This window comes from Erinaceus europaeus, chromosome 1 (genome assembly GCF_950295315.1).
Source record: "Erinaceus europaeus chromosome 1, mEriEur2.1, whole genome shotgun sequence".
NCBI lineage: Eukaryota > Metazoa > Chordata > Mammalia > Eulipotyphla > Erinaceidae > Erinaceus > Erinaceus europaeus.
In genome coordinates this window covers 169,028,899-169,046,867 of record NC_080162.1, presented here as the reverse complement: position 1 = coordinate 169,046,867, position 17,969 = coordinate 169,028,899, and the positions used below count along the sequence as shown (strand labels likewise).

At 41.6% G+C, this 17,969-nt stretch overlaps 1 protein-coding gene across 3 annotated transcripts in view; it reads left to right on the top strand.

Annotated features, from left to right (window-relative positions):
- The first annotated feature begins 1,938 nt into the window (after nucleotides 1-1,938).
- Nucleotides 1,939-17,969, top strand: part of WWP1 (WW domain containing E3 ubiquitin protein ligase 1) — a 108,867-nt gene continuing 92,836 nt past the window's right edge. For 2 of the 3 annotated variants that reach the window (XM_060199306.1, XM_007517349.3), the window contains exon 1: nucleotides 2,288-2,415. The gene's annotated coding sequence lies outside the window, so the exon portion shown is untranslated. Of the gene's footprint in view, nucleotides 2,013-2,287; nucleotides 2,416-17,969 lie in introns of those variants that run through there. The other variant, XM_016185659.2, reaches the window with a different exon arrangement.

The following is a 17,969-nucleotide window of genomic DNA, read 5'->3' as shown; positions in this document are numbered from 1 at the left end:
TTTAAAAAATAAAAAAGAAACTAATGATAAAAAAAATCATATAGCTTAGTACCTATGCTATACAAGACTTTGCTTTAACCACTGGGTATACAGCAGTAAATTTAGAAACAAACAAACAAACAAAAAACCTGTGAGATCATCTGGTATTCATTCTTCTCATTTTGGTTTATTACACTTGACATGATTCCTCGAGTCCCATCCAAGATGAAGGAAAGGAAGGGAAAAGAGAAGGGTGGGGCTCTCAGGGTTCTAATGCACAATGATGAAAAAGGACCTAAGTTAGGAGTGAGAATATTTTGCAAATACCTATCACAAGGAGATAGGAAATTATACCCATGTGTGAACAACTGTACTGTAAACCACTGACCCCTTCCCCTCATAAAATGATTGAAAATATTTTTAAAAAATGATTGAAAATATGTTTAATTTATTTTGAACGCAGAGTGGGAAAATGCCAAAGTTAAAGAAAACATCCTAAAACACATTATCAGTGTTTGTCTTTATACAATGTTGCTATATATATAATTTCAAATCTCATCTTAGGAAAGAAAAGATTCAAAAAGGCAAAAGCATTTAGTGCTTATAAAAGTTTGGATGTTGGGAGTCAGGCAGTAGTGCAGCGGGTTAAGCGCACGTGGCACAAAGTGCAAGAACGAGCGTAAGGATCCCGGTTCCAGCCCACGGATCCCCCACCTGCAGGGGAGTCGCTTCAGAGGCGGTGAAGCAGGTCTGCAGGTGTCTGTCTGTCTCTCCCCCTCTCTGTCTTCCCCTTCTCTCTCCATTTCTCTCTGTCCTATCCAACAACAAGGGCATCAATAACAGCAATAATAATAACTACAAAAATAAAAAAAAGGGCAACAAAATAAATATTTAAAAAAGAAGTTAAAGTCTTGTAAAAAGTTGATTACGGGGAGTCGGGGGGTAGCGCAGCGGGTTAAGTGCACGTGGCGCAAAGCGCAAGGACCTGAGTGAGGATCCCAGTTCAAGCCACGGGTTCCCCACCTACAGGGGAGTCGCTTCACAGGTCTGCAGGTGTCTTTCTCTCTCTCTCTCTTTCTCTCTCTCTTTCTCTCTCTCTCTCTGTCTTCCCCTCTTCTCTCCATTTCTCTCTGTCCTATCCAACAACGATGACACCAATAACAACAATAATAACTACACCAACAATAAAGCAAGGGCAACAAAAAGGAAATATATATATTTTAAAGTTGATTACGCTGAGGAGTTCCAGTCAGTAGAAGAGATGATGTTAGCCAAAAGCTAAAGGCAGTCACAGGAGGGTCACAGGAGTGCAGGTTTGTTGTGGAGAGCGGCAGGGACGCTTAAAATAGGAATCAAAAGGGAAAGTAGTAAGTTTGGTCATTTGTGGGAGGTAATTCATGAGGTAAAGCAGTTGGGCAAAAATAGTCGAAACTGGCTAGGCCATCTGAGGAGTGTGGAAGTCACCAAAGACACCTATTAACAAGATGAGTTTTCTTTTTTCTAAAAAGAATACATTTCTTCTCTAGACCTGCTGACACATTTGAAAAAGTAGGGATAACATATCCTACTTTTTGAGAGTGCTGTGTTGATTAATTGCACTGACACCTGGACTTGCTAGGTAAGTATTTTATCATTTTACTCCTGGGGGAGTTTTGATTACTAAAGATAATCAAACTACCCTCGGCTAGACGTAATTAGCTATTCTTGAAATGTGTTGTAAGTCAAACGCTCAGCTAGCTTAAGCAGTATTTATTCAGTCTCTGAGAAATGACTGCCAGTTAGCTCCTGAAGGACCTCATTTGGAGTTCTGCATTTGTTTGCCTGAGAGCAAAAGTGTCAAGTCAGCAGCTCTCCGGGTCTGCTAGTGAAGCCTCTAGCCCAGTCGGGCCGGCGGGCCCGCCCCCTCCACAGCCTTAGGCCCCGCCCCCCCCAAGCCATAGGCTGACCCTCCACCTCCCCGACCGCTCCGAAGACTGGGTGGAGCGGAGTGTTTCAAAGGCCTCATCAGGGAGCCCGCGCTGCGCATGCTCGCGGTAAGTCCGATTCCGCGTCCGGAGTTGGAGGCTCTGGGCGGCCGCAGCGTCGCGCGCGCGGTGCCGGGGCTAGTGGGGCGGCGCGCGCTCGGGGTGCGGCGCCGGTGACGCGAGCACGCGGCGCGCTCCCCGAGAGGGAGGTGTGGGGTCGACTGGGGGTGGCGTGCGGCCGGGGTGGGGGTGGGGGGTGGGCCGGGTGTCGGCGAGCTCGGCGTGCGGCTTCCGAGTGGCTGCCGGCGGCCTGAGCTGCAGGGGCCGACGCCTGGGCGGCCGCCGCCGCCGCCGCCGCCGCGTCTGCTGCGAGATGGCAGTCTTGGGCGCGGAAGGCTGAGGGTGCCGGCCGCTGGAGGAGGCGCCGCAGCGGTGGCCGCCGGGCTGCCGAGAGCCGACAGCTTCGCGCCGGGTAAGGACGCCGCGGCGCAGGTCTTGGGGGGGCCGGGGACCGGGCGGTGCAGGGGGCGCGGGCCGCGAGCCTCCGCTGCGGCCACCCGCACCCTCCGCCCCGGGGCGCGACCCCGCGAGGGTCCGCTTTGCCCGGCGGTGTCTGCATTCGCCCGCCCCGCGGGCCGGGAGTTTTCAGGGGTGGGGTCACGGGTCTTGGCCCCAAGTTGGCCCCAGCACAGGCCTGAGCTAATGGCTCTGGAGCCGAGCGAAGTGTTTCCGTGACTCTGCAGCCGCAGTTCTCAAGCTTCTTCCAAGCCTCCCCTCTGCCCGCTGTCCGCCTCCTCTGCCTCCCCGAGCACCTCTCGCTGCCGAGCAGATATACCTGCACTTACTGCCGGCGCCCTGACTCCACCGCAATTCCACCATCCCAAACCAAGGACTCCCTGCTTTAAAGGACTGCCCCCCCCCCCGCACACACACTCCCTACACACACCCCCCTTCAATCATTCCGGTTGTTCACTGACTCTGCAGCTTCCCGTACAACCCACGCCTCCACCTTTGTGACCTGCAGGGTTTCAGTGACCTTGCAGTTTTTACTAGTCCTTCCTTTACCCTGTGACTCGGACCTTTCTCCTTTTCCCCTTTATTCTTCATTCCGCGTCCCCGCATTCTGGAGTTTGCTGACTGCTTTCACAACCTTTTAAATGACCGGTCGTGTACTATCTTTGCTTTACTCCAGGAATTTGGAGTTGAGCTTCCTTGGCTCCAGTGATTATAGGGAACCTTCATTACCCAAGAAGAGTGTTTTTATTATTTTGACGTTTTTCCACTGTTTCGGGATGAAACATTTTCCAGGGGCTTGGTGTGACTTTCTTTTTCTGTTTGATGAGATTTTTATCGGGGGGGGGGGGGAGGCGGAGCTTGTGTTCGCTCAGGTTAATAAGCAAAAGGATTGAAGGTTCTACCTTAAAATGCTCTTGGGAATGGCGGTGAAAAGTGATAATGTCCAAAGTATTCCCCTTTCCTCCCTCAGTAAGATATCTGGTGTACAGTGGTATGCAGCTTTCTGCAGGAATTCTTATATAAGTCCACTTTACTTGTCTAAGTATCTGTGTGGGTTATACAACAAGACTGCACTTTTTTTTTTTTTTTGCGGGGGGGGGGGGAGAGGCTTTCTTTTATTTACATAGTCTCCTTTGAACCAAAAAGTAAATTTAGTTGTGACTAGATAATGATCACTTTTCACAAGTAATTCATATTTTTTAAGTTGAAAACTTAGTACCCAAGTAAGTGTTTAGGATTGAGAAGTATAGAAGTGCATGCAGATTGAGAAGTGTAGAAAAATATGTGGACTAGTTCTCTAGGACATAGTTTATTAGCATCTTCAAATGGTTTTTTCCCTTAAAATGTGAAACTATTAAGAGCTAAAGCATCCGCACTTGGTAAAACACTTAAGTGCAAGGCCATTTGAAGCTTATCATGATAGAGAATGTTGCATGTGATTCTGTGCTTTCAAAGATACAGTAATCTTAGCTGGTTGCCCCATGAATGCTGAAGTTTCTCTGTACAGTTCTGAAGCATCTCCCGCATGATTGTCAGGAATATGTGGGAGAAATAAAGGTGAAGATGATAACTTTCTGCCTTTACTGATTAGACCAGGCAGGCCTGTACAGATGTGCCTCATTTGTCTTTTGTCATTAATTTTAATTTAATTTCATATTTAAAAGGGTAGAGTTTGCATCCTGTTTGGCAAGATGAAGTTAGGAAGATTGATTCATAGTGTTCTAGCTTTTGAAATATTTTGTTTTGGAGAACGAATATATCTTTTGATAGCCTCAGAGATAATCTAAGCAAAGAGAAGGGATGAAGAGAGCACATAGTTAATATTATTTGTGGGACAGGCAAGGAATTTTGTTTCAGTGGAGCATACAATATTTGTATACAGTATGGTAAAGCTTGAAGAAAAACTGTACTAGTTTATGATTATTTTTAGTGCCAGCCTGATGACCTTGGATGGGGGGGTTGCAGATTTTTTTTTTTTAATTGGGAATGAAGTAATTAAGGGATTGTTTTTTCAGAGGGTTAATCTGACAGACAGCCTTCTGCAGTGTAAATTGAAGTAGAGAAAAACCTGGAGGTTGAAAGATCTCTTGTTTGCGGTGGTCATAGTAGTGAGGGTCTGAGCTGTTGTGATAAAAGGACTAAAGAGAAAGGAAGGAAATAGAATTTGGTGGTGGGAACAACAACAACAACAAAAAGAAATGAAGGGAGTAAAAATTTCTAGGATTCTGATCTAGGCTGGTTTGGAAAATAGTACCACCCTAAGGAATGTCCATAGAAGATTTTATCTTTGGCTTGCTTATGTGTGTTACTTTATGGCAGTAGTTACCAACTTTTTTTTTTTTGGGGGGGGGCTTCTGACCCATGGTGAAACTGGCAAATTTCCCTATGCACCTCTACTTTATGGTATAATTTTTAGGGAGTACCCCTGGACCATCTGAAGATCATCCAGGGAACCCAGGGCCAGTAGGTTGGGCTGCTGAACAACTGCTGGAATTATTGAAGACTTTTTAAAGCAGTGATCCTTCAGATTCTTCTTTTTTATTATTATTTTTTTTATTTCCCTTTTGTTCCCCTTGTTGTTTTTCATGGTTGTTGTAGTTATTATTGTTGTTGGATAGGACAGAGGGAAATGGAGAGAGGAGGGGAAGACAGAGAGGGGGAGAGAAAGATAGACACCTGCAGACCTGCTTCACTGCCTGTGAAGCGACTCCCACTGCATGTGGGGAGCTGGGGGCTCGAACCAGGATCCTTACACCTGGTCTTTGTGCTTTGTGCCACGTGTGCTTAACCGCTCTGCTACCGCCCTTCAGATTCTTAAAGCTACTGAGAAGAGCCCTGACTATAGATATGTGTATATACACCTAGAGATATTGTCTCCTTACAGTTGTGTTGTGGTTCACAGTTTACAGGAAATTTCTACTGATTTAGTTTCTTTGCAGAATATTACAGTTACAGACTAGCTTAAGAGCTTAAGTGATTTTTGCTCTAGCTTAAGAGCTTAAGTGATTTTTGCTCTAAGGGCTTTATTAATAGAAGTTTGTTGACAGTTGGTCTTCTTGTTGGATATAGTTACTGATAATACCTTTATGTGACTTCTTAAATAAGGACTAGATGATCATGGGAGGTACCTTTAGTACTTAATATCTTTGATTTGTGGGTTTTAGATTTTTACTGGACTGTCCATAACCTTGCTTTCCGTATGGAGGGGAGGTGGTGAGATTGAATGATAAAGTGTATATTAAGAGCAGATAATACACACACACTGAGTCATTTACTTAGCTAAATATAGATTGAAGGAAAAATGTGAAGTGAAATAAACTGTAATTTATTTTTTCTATTCAGGTGTGCCTTGCTTAAGAATCATTCATTACTGGCTTAGGTAGTGAATCTTTTCCTAATATCTGAAGTTCCCCCCCTCAAATTTGAGGTTTTCTACATTAAAAAAAATTTTTTTTTCTACCAGAGCACTGTTCAGCTCAGGTTTATGGTGGTGGTGGGAATTGAACCTGGAACCTTCAAGCCTCAGGCATGAAAAGTCTTTTTGCTATTTCCTCAGCTTGAAGTTTTCTGAAATTTGAAATTTTTAAACTTTTATTAAAGTATGATTTGATTAATAAACAACTAATTTTTCTGTGCCTACAAGATTATCTTCCTGGTAGGAGCCAGAGCAGGCTGTTAATTGGTATCTTTCCTATCCTTGATTCCCTAATTTAAAAAATCTGGCATTTTTTATTCTTTCTATTTTAAAAAAGGTGTAATTACTGCATGCAGTGGGAAAACCAAATTATTGGCCATTATAGTGGTTTTGAAGGAATTAATTACTCATACATAGTAGAGAAAAAAATTAACAGAAGCAATATATAAGTCATATATATTGCTGACTTCTTAAGAGAGTATTATACTTAGTTTATAGCATTTTCCTTTTTGTTTCTGTTTTTGAATAAGGCCATATATAGGGTGGGGGACATATTATAGTTGCTATGCAAAGTCTTTCATGCCTGAGTCACCGTGTCTTATGTTTAGTCCATTAGCCAGAGCTAAGCAGTGTTCTGTGTGTGGGTGCTGTCTGTCTCTCTCTCCATCATTGAAATAAATCAAATTTAATATATTTTTAAAATATTTTAATATGTATATATTATAAAATGTACATAATATCATTTACTTATGGTAACAGAATAGTAGATATTTCCAAAGATAATAATTCGTTTTTGTTTTTGTCTTTGTACTAGGCAGGTACAGAGGGCCAGTTGGTGGTGCACCCGGGTTAAAGGCACATAGTACTAAGTGCAATGACTCACTCAAGGATCCAGGTTCGAGCCCCTGGCTCCCCACCTGCTTCACAAGTGGTGAAACAGGTCTGCAGGTGTCTTGTCTACCTTTCTCCTTCTATCTTCTTTTTCTCTCTCATTTTCTCTCAGTCTTAACCAATAAAATGGGAAAAATGGCCACATGGAGCAGTGGATTTGTAGTGCTGGCACTGAGCCCTGTGATAACCCTGGAGGTAAAGGGTGGGGGTGGAGAGGGGAAGGCAGAAAAGCAGAGAGTAAAAGGGGCCTTAAGTTTCTTTCATTGTAGTTGGGGCTGGGCTCAAACCGGGCTTGCACATATGGAAAAGCAGCATACTACCCAAGTAAGCGTTTCCCTGACACAGTCATCATTGCTTTTTAGATGCTGACATTGAATACATACTTAAAAGTAGCGTTAACTTACGGGGGTCCAGCGGTAGCACAGCGGGTTAAGCGCACATGGCACAAAGTGCAAGGACCTGCATAAGGTTCCCAGTTCAAGCCCGCGGCTCCCCACCTGCAGGGGAGTCATTTCACAGGCAGTGAAGCAGGTCTGTAGGTGTCTATCTTCCTCTCCCCCTCTCTGACTTCCCCATCTCTCTCCATTTCTCTCTGTCCTACCCAACAACAACAATAATAACCACAACAAGGGCAACAAAAGGGGAAAAATGGCTTCCAGGAGCAGTGGATTCATGGTGTAGGCACTGAGCCCCAGCAATAACCCTGTAGACAAAAAAAAAAAAAAAAGTTTAACTTACTAGGGCATATGCCTGGTCAGTTGCTAAAATCAGAACTAAAGCTAAAAGTCATCTTTTCCCACTGACTTTTTATTAGAGATAGTTTTTTTAAAGAGTTTTTTTTTGAGACTTTCTTTTAAAAAATATTTATTTAATTTATTTTGCATAGAGACAGATTTACAGAAGGGGGAGATAGGGAGAGAGAGCTACAGGCAGAGAGAGGCAGAGGCACCTGCAGCACTGCTTTATCACCAGTGAAGCACCCCCCCCCAAGGTGGAGACTTGGGGCTTGAACCTGGGTCCTATGCACTATAATGTGTGCATTCTATCAGGTACACCACTGCCTGGCCCCAGAGAAGGAAATTTAAACTCATGGCTATGTGAGTAGTTTGAATTTATATGTTTGATATGCATGGTTGTATTATTTAGATCTGAATTTGTTTCACATTTGTGTAGAAATGGCAGTCCAGGGGGCCAGACAGTAGGCAGCAGGTTAAGCGCATATGGTACAAAGCGCAAAGACCATCTGAAGGATCCTGGTTCAAGCTCCCGACTCCCTAACTGCAGGGAGGGTCACTTCACAAACGGTGAAACAGGTCTGCAGGTGTCTCTCTCTCCTTGTCTTCCTCTCGTCTCTCAATTTCTCTCTTTCCTATCCAACAATAACAGCAATGGCAACAATAACAACATAGGACAACAGAATGAGAAAAATGGCCTCCTGGAGCAGTGGATTCATAGTGCAGGCACCAAGCCCCACAATAACCCTGGATGGGGGAAAAGAAAAAGAAAAAAGAAATGGCTGTCCACTTTGCAGTAGCAATGGGTTGATAATTTTGACATTTGCTATGAAAGAAAAAAACAAAAAAAGTTTTCCTACTATTTTTTAATTAAGAGAGTGCCACTCTGCCAGTTATGAGGTTCAATTTTGTTTTTGTCTTTCTTTTTTTTTTTCTTTCTTTACCAGAGCTTTGGTCGTATGGGGGACTGAACCTGGGACTTTGGAGACTCGGTTATGAGAGTCAGTTTGCATAACCATTATGCTATCAACCCCCTCCCCCTTGTTTTTGTCTTTCTTAATATGCTCAGCTGGGACCAAACCCAACCTCTCTAGCCAGCATCATGACCCAAAAGTTCATTTCTTTTTTCTTTTTTAATTTATTTTTATTTAAAAAAGGATAAATTAACAAAACCATAGGGTAGGAGGGGTACAACTCCACACAATTCCCACCACCCAATCTCCATATCCCACCCCTTCCCCTGATAGCTTTCCCATTCTCTATCCCTTTGGGAGCATGGACTCAGGGTCATTGTGGGTTGCAGAAGGTAGAAGGTCTGGCTTCTGTAATTGCTTCCCCGCTGAACATGGGCATTGACTGGTTGGTCCATACTCCCAGTCTGCCTCTCTCTTTCCCTAGTAGGGTGTGTCTCTGGGGAAGCTGAGCTCCAGGACACATTGGTGGGGTCTTCAGTCCAGGGAAGCCTGGCCGGCATCCTGTTGGCATGTGGAACCTGGTGGCTGAAAAGAGAGTTAACATACAAAGCCAAACAAATTGTTGAGCAATCATGGACCCAAAGGTTGGAATAGTGAGGAGGAAGTGTTAGGGGGGAACTCACTGCAAACTCTAGTGTACTTCTGCTTTCAGGTATATATTTTGCACTAGTTTATGGATACGTGTGAACATATGCTCTCTCTCATAGAACCTGGTCTATATCTAGGTTTTGGGACTTTGTTAGAAAGTGAACCACCTGGGATGGAATTAGAGTATACTATGAAAGGAAAAGTCTCACCTGAGTATTGAAGCTGAAGGGTTGTCATTCCACATGTGAAGTCTCTGGACACAGTCTGAAGTGAAGCATGTTGAGGTGGCAATCGTTGTGTTGATTAGGTTGCGATCGGCAGATGCAATATTATTTGATGTGGATTGGGAGAGGCATGCAGGAAAGTGGGCCCTATCCTAAGGTTCCAGGACTGGGGGAAATATAGGCTCCCTAGTGGAGATGTGAGATTCCTGCTGTCTTAGGGTTCAAAAAGACAATCGATAGTTAATGTTATCATCACATTATTTGGTAATTGGGTTAACTTTGAAAAGTCCTTTTGTTAGGCTTTGCTGTATAGTACCCAGTATCTTGTATGTAGCTGTGCCATTGGTTGCTTCTGATCTACTTGGTCTAGGCTTTTGAGAGAGTCCGCATATCAAATACACAGCCTATATATTAAAAAGACTTAGTCTGTGTTTTAAAAACTTCGAGACATACAATTAATTTCCCCCCTCTCATATTAGTTAACTAGTGATTTATATGACTACACTTTACTAGGAGTGTACATAAACACCATTCCCACCACCAAAAGACTATGTCCCATCCCACCCACCCCCACCCCCCACCAGCCCAGGAAGCTGCATGTCTACCCCTCACCACAGGGTTTTTACTTTGGTGCCCTACTTTCAATTTAGTCAGATCCTGCTTTTAGTTTTCCTTTCTGTTCTTCTTTCTCAACTTCTGTTGATGAGTGGGATCATCCCATACTCATCTTTATCTTTCTGACTTAGGTCACTTAACATAATTCCTTCTAGCTCTCTCCAAAATGGGTCAGAGAAGGTGGGTTCATTGTTCTTGATAGCTGCATAGTATTCCATTGTGTATATATACCACCTCTAGCCTCTAGCCAGCATGGTGACCCAAAAGTTCATTTCTTGTCTGAAAAATACATTGATGATATATTGATGCCCTTTTTTCTTTCAATTTTCTTTTTTTATATGTCATGACTTTAAAAAAATTTTTTTAATCTTTTATTTTTATTTTATTTTATTTATATATTATTGGACAGAGACAGAGAAATTGAGAGGGGAGGGGGAGGTAGAGAGAAGAGAGACAGAGACACCTGCAGCCCTGCTTCACCACTTGTGAGGCTTTCCCCCTGCAGGTGGGGACCAGGGGCTTGAACCTGGATCCTTGCACACTCTAAAGTGTGCACTTAACCAGGTACGCCACCACCTGGCCCCACAATTTTCTTTTTTTATTAATGGTTTACAAAATCACAAAATAATGGGAATAATTCCACACCATTCCCACCACTGGAGTTCTGTGTCCCTTTCCCCTCCATTGGAAACTGCAGTGGTTCTCCCAAGGTCACAGATATGGGTTAACTATTATTTCTATATACATATATATTCGCCCATTTTCTCCATTTTCAGTCACACCTACACCTATTACTACTTCTGAATCTCTTCCCTTTTTTCTTCTTTTTCTCTCCAGGTCCTGATGGAATTGGGTTTCAGAGCTCTCTAGTCATCTTCCCCTAACATTTTTCCCCCTCTGGGAGTGTGGACCAAAGTTCTTTTTGGGGTGAAGGTAGGAGTTCCTGCCTTCAGTAATTGCTTTTCCGATGGACATTGACAGGTCAATCCACACCCCATCCTCTTTCTGTCTTTCCCTAGTGGGATAGGGATCAGAGAGGTGAGGTTCTGGGGCACATTGGTAAGGTCATTTGCCCATGGAGTTCAGAATGGAATCATAGTAGCATCTGCAACTTGGTCTGAAAGGCAGTAAGTAATAAAGCAGGAAAAAAAGTTTAATGATAATTCTTAACGCACAAAGAAGGCTGGAGTTTATTTTGATATTCTTTAAACTTTTTATTTGTTCATAATATATACTGGTATACCTATAACATGTCAGATATGCTGGGCTCTGGAGTATCAGTGTTGAGATGACACATAAGACTGTCCTTTTGGAACTTGGGAATTTAGTACAGTGTCACTAATGCACAGCCTGTTTTCAGAAACTATGTGAATGTGTGGGCTTATAGTTAATTACACCTCTTTTCTACAGGGTTTGAACAAATTATGCAAACAGTGTATTGAAGCAGGTGAGCTTTTTCTTGTTTACTTAGTGCCTTGTAACAAAACTAATTCATTGAAAACAATATATATATATATAAATTTTTTTCTGTCAGTTTTGCTGTTGTAGACTGAGCTTATTTGATAGTCAAGAAAGAATTAGTTAAATGAAAGCGCTAAGTTAAGATATACCTTACCTCAGAACTAATGAACTAGATTGCTTAACTCTTAAAGCTTAGCTATTAAAGGGATTCTGATTTATGTGTTAAGAGCAATAGCTTTGAGTTAGGCTGAGCTGGTGTCTGTCAGTGCCAAGCCTTGCTATCAGTTTCTTCTAATGTAAAATGTAAAGATTACCTTCCTTACTGGTCTTTTAAATTTTTTATTAGTGATTTAATATTGATTTACAAAATTATAAATAAGGGGTATAATTCCACACCTTCCCACCACTAGAGTTCTGAGTTCGCATTCCCTGCATTGGAAACTGAATTAGTTCCCCCAAGATTAAAGTCAGTTGACTATTAATTTCTATAACTAGCTAGCTACATATGTATATGTATATATATTATGTATTAGGAATATATATATTCCTTTTTTTCCCTATGGTCCTACTTTCTCTTTCTTTCTAAGTCACCTACTACTTCTGAGTGTCTTGTTTTTTTCCCCTCTTCTCTTTGGAGTCCTGGTGGAATTCTAATTATTACATCTCAAAGTTCAGAGCCCTCTGGTCATCTTCTCCTAATGTTTACCCCTTTGGAAGTATGGACCAAAATTCTTTACGGAGTGCAAAAAGTAGAAGATCTGGCTTCTGTAATTGCTTCTTCACTGGACATAGACATTGGCAGCCTATTTCTATCTTCCCCTAGTTGGGTAGAGAGCTCTGGAGAGGTGAGGTTCCTGGACACAGTGGTGAGGTCGTCTGCCAGGGAGTTCAGGATGAAATCATGGTAGCACCCACAACATGGTGGCTGTGGCTTAGTGAGTTCCTAAAGAAATTCTGGTTGTATTTTGCTGAGTCTTCAGTTGACTTTTTGTTGTTGTTTTCTAGTTTAGTTTTCTAGATCTGAAACAGCTTCTACTCCATAGCCACGTCTCCGGAAGTCCTTTACTAAGTCTTTTTAAAGGATAAATTGAAATAATTGTTTGTCAAGCAGAAAGTACAAATGACCCCTAGACATAGTAGCCCTTAAGTCATTCTTAACTGCTCTTAACTCATTTCAATTAAGAAGCTGATAATTCAACCAAGTAATACATTATTCCATCATCTATTCATTTCTCAAAGACATTTACAGCTTAGCTTGGTATAAACAGAACTGTCTGTCAAGTCTCTTTTTTTTTTAAATTTATTTAAGAAAGGATTAATTAACAAAACCATAAGGTAGGAGGGGTACAACTCCACACAATTCCCACCACCCAATCTCCATTACTCACCCCCTCCCCTGATAGCTTTCCCATTCTCTATCCCTCTGGGAGCATGGACCCAGGGTCATTGTGGGATGCAGAAGGTAGAAGGTCTGGCTTCTGTAATTGCTTCCCCGCTGAACATGGGCGTTGACTGGTCAGTCCATACTCCCAGTCTGCCTCTCTCTTTCCCTAGTAGGGTGTGTCTCTGGGGAAGCTGAGCTCCAGGACACATTGGTGGGGTCTTCAATCCAGGGAAGCCTGGCCAGCATCCTGGTGGCATCTGGAACCTGGTGTCAAGTCTCTTAACTTAAAAACTACCTTGCTGAAAACGCTAGAAATTAGTGTGATAAAGATACTGACTCAATGGCTGGACCTGGAGCTGTTTGCCTGTGCAGTCTGGGAACAAGAAGTTGTTAGTGCCGTCATTAGTTGAGTTATAGTGTAAAACAATGTCAGAAGTGCAGTCTTTTTATCACAGTCATCTGGGATATTTATCAAATGTAGAGTTAATTTATTTTTGCCACCAGGCTTATTGTTAAGACTCAGTGAGCCTGCGTGACTCCACTATTACCAGTGACTTTTTTTTTTTTTTTTGGCGCGGAGGAGAGATGGCAGTTCTCCACTGCAGGTGGGGGTCAAATAGGTTCTTGAGTAACCTTTGACATCTATGGTGTAGTCCTTGATGGTAGAATTCATAAAGGGATCTTCATTTTTAATACATATTTTACATTGCTTTATGTATATTTGAGAACTTCTAATAAGAACCAGTCAGGTAATTTGGAGTTTTAGTGTTTTCTAACCATTTTAAAGGTATGTAGTATCCAGTTAATACACAGCTACAATGTCAATACAAAGAAACTAGTTTGGGTGGTCCGGGAGGTGGTGCAGTGATGAAGCTTTGGACTCTCAAGCATGGGGTCCCGGGTTTGATCCCCAGCAGCACATGTGCCAGAGTGATGTCTTGTTCTTTCTCTCTCTCCTCCTGTCTTTCTCAGAAATAAATAAATAAAATCTAAAAATAATAATAATAAAAATTTAAAAAAGAAACTAGTTTGGAGGTTTAAGGACTTGATCTAACAACTATAGAAAGTGACTATAGTAAGAAGTAGACAAGAGAAGTGACCTTATAAGAGACATCAGTCAAGCTTCCTTACTTAAAAAATTTCTGCATCATTATGCAAAAGAAATTCTTTTGAAGACCCCTCCCAGAAAAAAACTGAACCAATTAATTTTTTAAGTCAAATTATGTGATTAGCTTTTACTTAAGAAAATATTACGTAGAAATGTTAAGCGCACGTGGCACAAAGTGCAAGGACTGGGGTAAGGATCCCGGTTCGAGCCCCCAGCTCCCCACCTTCAGGGGAGTTGCTTCACAGGCGGTGAAGCATGTCTGCAGGTGTCTGTCTTTCTCTCCCTCTCTCTGACTTCCCCTCCTCTCTCCATTTCTCTCTGTCTTATCCAACAGTGAACGACATCAACAGCAACAATAACCACAACAAGGCTACAACAACAAAGGCAACAAAAGGGGGAAAAATGGCCTCCAGGAGCAGTGGATTCATGGTGCAGGCACCGAGCCCCAGCAATAACCCTGGAGGCAAAAAAAAAAAAAAAAAGTTGGTTGTGGGTCAGGTGGTGGCACACCTGGTTGAGCGCACGTTAGAATGCACAGAGACCCAGGTTCAAGTCCCTGGTCCCCACCTGCAGGGGGAAAGCTTTGCGAGTGGGGAAGCAGGGCTGTAGGTGTCTCTCAGTCTCTCTCCCTCTGTCACTCCCTTCCCTCTCAATTTCTGACCATTTCTATCCAATAAATATAACTAAAAAATTAAAATAAAGAAAGTTGGTTGTGTGAGGCACCATAATTGGCTCTTGTGGGGGAAAACATTATACAGCTTTAACTTGGGACGAAAATAAGAGAAAATATTTAAAATTTAAATTGACCAAGCCAAAAAAAAAAATCTCAGAACACACACACACCCACACCCACACACCCACCCCTTTATCCTCAGCTGTGGATGATGGTGTGGGGTATGAACCTGGGACTTTGGAGCCTCAAGCAGGAGAGTTTCTTTGAATAACTTATGCTATCTATTCACCATCCCTGAGTTTATATTCTTTAACTTGTGTTTAAGCCTTTGTCTTGCCACTTAGTTTGTGTCACTACACCTAAATATTTTCCAGTTCTGTGACCATATCTGCCATTGGGCTATTCCTAGAAGAACTTAACCTTTGTTTACATAACACCTATAGATTTATACTGTTAGTACATTTTGTGGGTAAAAACAAAAAGCAAAAACAAACAAACAACATACCATGTCAAATCCACGATACTTTTAAAGTTTGCATGCAAAACAATTAGTTTACACTTTCTTGAGGAGGGTATTGTTTTTGTTTGTCTTCATTGACTTTGTGGCCCATTCTTTTAGGAGAAAAACAATAAACTCATCTCTTTATCCTCAAACTGTGAAGTAATGGGTTTTTAGATATGAATACTCAGAATGAAAAATATACTTTATGGTTTGGTTGTTTATAATCGGTATATATTAAAATTTTTATGTTGATTCTTAAGCTCATATTTTAGTGTTATTATATCTCAGACATTTAAAGTCTAGAAAATTTTATACCTAACTACAAAATGATACATTTTTGTTTGGATTCATATCTAGGACTGCCTTTTATTTTCCTTTTTTTTTTAATTGGGATGTTAATGACTTACAATACAGTTGTTGGCACATGGGTACACTTTTTCATCTCATTTGACGGGTGTCTGCAAAACATTCTTACCCCCCAGTTTAGGTTCTTTTCCATCGTCATGTTCCAGGACCTGAAAGCCTTACTTTCCCACACCCCCTTCCTCCCTCCTTCTCTAGAGTTCACTTTGGTGTAGTACACCAGACCAGTCCAAGTTTTATTTTGTTTCCCCTTAAATTCTGCCCATGATTGAAATCATCCCATATTCATCCTCCTCTTTTTGGTTTATCCAACTTAGTATGATTTCTTTAAGCTTCATCCAAGATGAGTTTACATTTCTTTAAAGTGTTGACTGTCTAGGGCATTAGGACTTAGGAAGACAGAAATAGATAGAAGTCTTACTATTCATTTTTTTTTGGCTCAGTGATCTTGATCAAGTTAATTTGGGATTAAGACCTACTTTATGTAATCATTATAAAGCATAATCCATAAATTTATTATGTAACTTAACTCATGCACTTAGCAGTCAATAATATTCTCCAGGATTGGTTCATAATACCTTGCCACTAGTGTCAGATATGCTTTAAGAGTTTTCATTCTTGGAGAGTGATGCATTTTATATACCATGTTATATGAAATCTCAGTGAAATACAGGGCAACACCTTGTATTTTCTTTGGAACATGTTTACCTATTCATAAATAAGGACAATGAATAGCCATATATTTGATCATTTTGTTAACAATGAGTCCACGTCTGATTTTTGTTACCAGCTGAGTTATGAAAGAATTTTAATTTTTTATTGCTTTATGGATTTTGTATCTGTGGATGAGAATTGTGCCCCTGTATTTTTACTTCTTTTAAACTTGGGAAGAATCACATTATTCTGGTGGTAACATTTTAGCTGTTTACTTGATTATCTCTCATTTTGGGAAATTTATGTGTATTTTAGATTTTAACATTTTCTGTAAAAAGTAGCATAGCTGATGAAAGACTATACTTAGCAGTCTGCTTTAAAATTATTTAGGAAAAATTATTAGAGAAAGCATTTTATCTGTAAATCTTTGTGTGTGTGTGTGTTAGTTGAATAGCTTTAAATATCTTGAGTCACATGTTTACAGCAAAAAATTAGCAGTATTGACCTGGCTAACTTACTAGCATAGTGTGTTGCTTTGCCATGTGTGCAGCTGAGGTTTGAGCCCAGCCCTTACTACATTGAAGAAAGATTCCATACCGTGATCTCTTTCACACACACTCTGCCTCTCTCTATCTTAAAAAAAAATTTTTTTAAAGAAATCTTTGATAAGATAGAAATTGAGAAGAGGGGGGAGATAGGAAGGGAGAGAGAAAGAAAAAGAAGACCCCTGCAGCACTGCTTCACCACTAGTGAAACACACACACACACACACACACACACACACACACACACACACACACACACACACACACACACACACACACACACACACTCTGTAAGTGGGCATCAGGGACTTGTACCTGGGTCCTTGAGAATTGCAATATGGTGCACTCAGTCAGGTACCCCACCACTGGACTCCTTGTCCTGGTCTCTATCTTAACAACAAAAATTAGCAGTACTATATGCTTCTCAAGGGCTTAAATATAATTTTAATCTGAATCTTAGTGTGGATGTGTACATGTGTCGGGGTGCTGTGTATTATCCTAACACGCGGTAATGTGACTAAAATGCTTTAACATACTTTATTATGGACTTTCTGGGCTTTCTTGGTTCTGGGAGTACTTGAGAGTGTGGCTACAGTGGTAGTGGTAATGGGAGGAACTTGGGAGAACTGGCAGATGGTTCATTCCGTAGAGCATACCAGTTACCTACAGTGAGTAGGACTTGGACCACTAACAGGAAGTGCCTACAGAGGGGAAGCTTCTATCACTCTGCTGTGTTGTCTCTCTTCTCTGTCTCTCACCCTCTCTATCTCTGTTTCTATCTAGAGGAAAGAAAAGAAAAAAAAATGGCTGCTGAGAGTGGTGGAGTTAAGCAGGTACTTAACCACAGTATAATTTTATAACCACAGATAATTTCTGGAGGCAGAAAAGAGAAAAAGAGAAATTAACACTTGAGCTGGGAAGATATTAGCTATTTGTTGGAAAAGTGATGACACATTTTTGCATAGAAAAAATATATCATGACTTTTCCAACAGCTCAATAGTTTATGCACAAGACTTTCATACCTGAGATTCTGATTCCTGAGTTCAACTCCATAAGCCTGAGCTCAACAGTGTTGTTAAAACCAACAGCCAAACAGATGTAAAACTTAAATTAACAATTATTGTGCAACTTCCACTGTCAGAATTCCAGAAACAATCTAGTTTCTAGAGTTACTGGTAACCACTTCTTTTCCCCCTTCACATGACTGATTATATTAGTATTTTCATATTGAGAATAAGAAAACTGACACTCAGGGAGTCGTGCGGTAGCACAGCGGGTTAAGCGCATGTGGCCTGAAGCGCACTGGTGGAAGGATCCTGGCTGGAGGCCCCGCCCGGCTCCCCACCTGCAGGGAAGTCGCTTCACAGGCGGTGAAGCA